Source organism: Stegodyphus dumicola, chromosome 6 (genome assembly GCF_044657685.1).
Source record: "Stegodyphus dumicola isolate Sdum_Otavi_A_Nest chromosome 6, ASM4465768v1".
NCBI classification, from domain to species: domain Eukaryota; kingdom Metazoa; phylum Arthropoda; class Arachnida; order Araneae; family Eresidae; genus Stegodyphus; species Stegodyphus dumicola.
In genome coordinates this window covers 66,471,733-66,477,732 of record NC_140773.1, presented here as the reverse complement: position 1 = coordinate 66,477,732, position 6,000 = coordinate 66,471,733, and positions in this window count along the sequence as shown.

Sequence of the window (6,000 nt, the reverse complement as noted above, 5' to 3'; positions counted from 1 at the left end):
TTTTCGCTCGGGTAGACCAGCAATTCGAAACGATTTTCCGCATATTTGGCAAATGTCTTAAAGTTAACATAAAATGATTTCACAGAAATCTAATAGTTCTATTACATCTGAAGACGCTTGAGATCTTGCGGTTCTTTCGCCGGATACAAACGATGTTCTTTGGGGTATTTGTTCGGATTTTGTTCACGTTATCCACTCTGAAATTTCTCTCTTATGCGGAATCACTGTCGCTTTCTCCACATTCACTAATTATTACTCTGATGTCTCTCCTTCTGGCACCTCTTACTTCATTGCTATTTTGATCACTGCTTTCCTCCTCTCTGTCATCAAGTAGGCTAACAATATATCTAAAAAACCTATTTAAGATTGAAGATTGGCAATTGTTTTATAAAAAAGGTAATTCTTTAATTAGAAACTATCTGCAGACTTAACTATTTACTATAAAAATTATTTAAATTGATTACGTTTCATATTATTCAGTTATTGTTAGAATGGGAATTACTTTTAAGATAATCTGTGTTCCTGAACAAAGGATTTGTAAATTATTCATTATTTATTATAAATAGTTCTTTTATATATTTCAATCTCTTTTACATTTTTTTAATATGGAGAACCACAGACAATGCTCAAATAAAATGGAAATCCAAAGAAAATTATATAGTAATTACTTAATGATTTTGTAAAATTTAGGTTTATTATATATACGTTTATTAGAGAAAACTAGTGTGAATTAGATGGAGAAAATCTATATGAAATACAAGCACGATATGCGCCCTAAAAAAGAAAGAAAAAAATTACATAAAATTTTTTTAATCATAATAGTCAAAGTTTTCATTCTAGTTTGATGGTAAGGAAAAGTAAAATTTAGAAAATAAGTCTGAAAAGCTTCAGTTTTTAACGATCGACAAAAGAGTGTGTAAGGGTTTCGACACTCTCGGAGTTCGCAGTCCACTAATCTGCTTTTGCCATGGAGATAGGAAGTACTAAGATGGAGACCGGTTTCCCCCATACACTGCTTTGAAGCATTGGCGATCCCTTCGTGATGACCAAAACATTGGGTGATTTACCATTAAGATCAATGGGTTTTGACACGATCGGATGTAAATATTTCGTAATTACGTCGTAAATATACATATAAATGTATATATTTTCTTTTTCTACAATATTTCAGAGTCCTAAGTGTATGAAAAGTATACATTTTTAAACAACATTTCATTCTGAACGGAATTAAATGCTATACCTTTCAGAGAACAATTTGCTGAGAACGCTTTAATTTGAATGAAATATTTTCACAAGTTTTCATTAATTACACTAGAAAAAAATTTAAGCTAATTCGATTTTATTCGGTTAAGGATTACGAAAATTGAGATCAAAGTTTATTGTATCATTATATTAAAATTATACATTATTTCTTTTCTATTTATAGAGCTTCTCCCTAAAATACGTTCTCAAATATGATTTGATTTTTTAGCTTCTGAGGCATCTTTTAAATGGAAAAATCAAAGTCAATTTATAATTAATGCTCTATTCGGTCCATTTCAAATTAGAGCACCTAATTTAATTTTAATAGTGAAATACGTTAAATAGTACTAAACTTTCTCTGAATATTTCTGAAAGGGAATAAAAGAAGGATTTTTTATAAATATTATTTAAAACTTGTAACTGAGTAATTATAAAATGTAAGGTAATAATTCTTTTAATTGTGCTTATCAGTTATTTTAACCCTTAAGTTCAATAATACATATCCTAAAACTCTTCTTTAGTATTAGTTCCTTAAGTACGCATCTCATAGAATCATTATAAATTTATATACATTTAATAATTAGATTTCTTAACAGTAACTTTCACAGGAGTTTGTGAATGAATAAATCCTTCTTCTGAAATACATTTAAAATTATTTAATAACTACTTACGTATTTCGTTGAAGGCAGATACATGTCTTTTGCAAGCACAGGCATAAATATCCACACATATTTCATATTTTTCATTTTCGGCATGTGCAAATCTTAAATTTCTGTGCATTCACTATATTTTTCGAGTAAAGTAATTTACAATAATTAAGCATTTACCCGAAATTTTTACATAAGAAATATGCATAAATATAATTTGAATGAAAATTACATGCATTATTTTTAATACCCACTCACAGGTCAGTTTTACTTCGAAATTCCTCAACGATGGCATTTCTCTCTTTAGGTAGACAGTTCTTGCATGCCTTACTCTATTTAATAAAAACTTAACCTGACCTATGTGCCTAATTACCAATATTTTAACATGCATAATTTTATACTTACATTTAGCCATCAATTTTCAAACTTTTGACTTAAAACACGTTTTAGGATACATTCATTATCAAATTCAAATCTTTTAACAAATATGTTTTGGCAGAGTACTCAATACCTCTTTTAGCGATTTTATTAATGATTTAATGATTCTCTGGTAATATTATAAATAATAACTATCCATTTTACATTTAAACACTAACTGCATTATCTTCAGAACGAAATCTTGATTGCTTTACTCTGAATAATATTGCTTCATTCGCCGAATTCGCAAATGCATCCGTCTTCTGCTCCACACACTTGTGTAAAACTGTACATAACTTTACACAAATGTGTGGTTACAAATCAAATAAAAGTTAATTTATTCGCATATATGGGCGTATATTTATTAATTTGACGAGGATTGCAGCATTTGTTGGTAATCTTATTTTTAAAGCAACCCAAATAAGTAATTAACTCAAATAAAAAAAAAAAAATGTGTAAGCTCAAAGTGATTATTTTTCAGGCATATAAAAATGAAATGATGAGTTTAAATGAGCAACTATAAAGCCCTTCCTCTAAAAGTTTTTAAAAAGTACATGTTACAATGATATGTGGATGAAAAAAAAAATTAAACATTTCGGCATTTGGAACATAGAAGTAGCGAATACTTTATCAACGGTATCGAAAGACGTATACAATTTTAAAGATACCGTAAGGTTAAGCATATCATTTTTGCTAAAATCTATATTTTTGTAGTTCAACAGCTTAGAATTTTATGAAACAAATTCATAATCAAAATCGCTGTTGTTAGTTATCAAAAAATAACCAAAATTTGATTTTTGCGTAAATGTCACTAAACTATACAAATTGCTATTATCCAACACTTTTACTCTCTAAACTTATACAAGTTGCTATTATCCAACAATGTTTCTTTTATGCGGAAGTGTGCCGTTTTTCGATTTGTATGGAACTGTCATGTGTAGAAAGACTATTAGAGCGCTGTAAAGGGAGCTTCTGAATATAAACAAAAAACACCCCATCTGGAGACCGAAGCCTCGGAGCAGTGCTTACACCTTCTTAAACAGGGTTCGGATTACTTCCTACGGAGAGTCCGTAAGAGGGTGTTGGCAGTGCTTCATTTAGAGTGCCGGTTTGGCCCGTGGCCTTCGAGATAACATGGCCTGGTTAGCTACGAGTGACGTCACGAAAGGCGTCCGATCCTTCTGTGACTTTCTTTGCTTCAGATTTGAATGCGAGCGTTTCGTTCGATGTTTAGAGTGTTTTGTTTCTAATAATGCATAATAATTAAATTTCCAGAGACTTGAAAACGTATATAAAAGGTCGTATATTCATTTGCAGTTAAGATTAATAACTTAATAAATATTATTTTTTAAGAAATATTCACGAAATTTTCTATGCCATGTTTTAGGTTATCTTGTGCATTTTTTTTTTTTTTTTTACACTGTCTTGTAATAATTTGTTAGGATACACTCAAAAAAGAAAGTTTTGAAATAAATAAATAAAAAGGCTGTTATTTATTAACATAAAAATGTCTTTACAGTTTGAGAAGGAGAGGAATGAAAGGAATGAAAAGATTTAGAAACATAAATAATTCAGTAACAAAAGTAAATATAATTTAGCAAATTAAAAGACATAAAAAATAATTTTTCCTTAAAACTATAAATATTTCAGAGCTTCCAAACATTATGCAAATGTATTTTTAATTCATTTAAATTACTATCTAATAAAATGAACAGAAAAGCCACAGAAAAAATTTAAATCTCAAAACTTTGTAAATTAAATAAATTACAATTTTGCTGCAACATTACAGAAAACGAATAATTTTCACATATTTATATGTTATCTATAGCAATAATTATAAGAATATTTACATCATTTAATAATATTTACATTATTAGTTATACGTAGATGCATAATAAATAATATATTTACAAATAAAAGGCATCCATATAATGTTTCACAAAAGCGTAAAATCAATAAATTTGCCAACGAAAACCTCAAAACAACTATACATAGAACAAACCATCATTTCTGTCTAATTAGCAAATACTGTGCAAGTTGTACTAGTATACTGAAGCAATAATTAATCGCAATTGATAATTCATTTTGAAAAATTATGAAGTATTATCAAATAATAAGGAAACAGCAAAAGGATTAATAAATTTAAATGTAAAAGATACATTATTGAAAATATATTTAAACTGCATCATATTTAGTATACTATTTTTAAAAAGTACTTATATATATTTAAACTGCATCATATTTAGTATTTAAACAAATATTTGAAATGGTGCTCATTATTTTTTTTAATCTGCTAGAAAAGGGAATTCCACACATTAAACAAGTTTCATGAACATCAAACATGTTAATGTTTTGTACATATATCTCGGTAAGTTTGACCAGTAAAGAATGCTGTCCAACTTTTTTACTGGTTATTCTTTACTTTCAACTGGAACAAATTTATCTCCTAGATAAACTGCTGTATCTATATGAAGCGATACAAAGATACTTTTCTCAATTTTAGGATATGAATGAAAACTGAGCAATAAAATATAAATACCAGCAGCAGATTTGTGTAAAATAATATTTGAAGTATCTAAAATATTTAATTTATTTGGTAATATAGAAGAAAAATCCTCAAATGATGTTATTTTGTCCTTTCTCAAAAATTCATTAAAAATATGCTTCTCCATCTTAGCTCTTTTTTCCTCCCTGCTCATCCTTTGAGGGGTTGGACTTTCAGATAAGTATTTTGGACAACCAGAAAAAAATGCATGGGTAAGCATCATTATTTAATTTAGGATGCCCTCTACACATCTGAATAAAAGTACCTTCGTTTGTTGGTAAATAATCATATCGAATAATATCATCTTTTCGAAATGTTTTTCACAGACAACGCTGCGATCACTTGAAATAAAATTTTTCCTTGGAATGTTTTTGATCCATAAATCCCGTTTTACTGTATCTTTTGGAAATTTGAATACTGATTCATATTCATTAGTGCCATCGTAATTGGATTTGCATGCTGGAACGCAACATCGTGCAGGCATGATGAAGACAGCTCTACGTAGACGTCGATCGTTATTCTTGTTAACAAATAAGTTAACTAGTAATCTCAATTTAAAAACGAAAATATCCTTAACAACATTACTTAAATTTAGCTATAAAAAAGACACGAATAATAAAAATATACAGCACGCAATATAACGTAATAAGAAGTCTTCGCTTGCAGTGTCCACACAATGCAGTGCGAAGGGTGAAAGTTCAGACGCCTTACGTGACGTCAAATCACGTGATTCTGCAGCTGACCAGGCCATCTAATCTCGAAGGCCACGTTTGGCCTCTCCTTTCTTTCTTACCTCCATGGCTTTTGCACTCACTCCTACTAGCTCCTTCTTTTTGGAAGGGGTCATTTTAGCTGTTTCGCATTTATGCCAGATACAATTCAACTACAAAACCACAAAATGTTTTAAAGCTGCACAGTAGCACACGTGTAGAATTTCCAATGTAGCTTTAAAAGTGTTGCCATTACATGCTTCTAATTTTTTCAGTTCTTTCTCAATTCATTATATAAATATCTAGTTTTGATAACCTAACAATTTTGTCTTTTTATTATTAACTTTTTATGTGCTAACTTTATTCATTAAATATCACGTTCATTACACTTAAGCCACAAAAAATTCAGCTCAACGGCAAAATCACAAAATATTTAGAA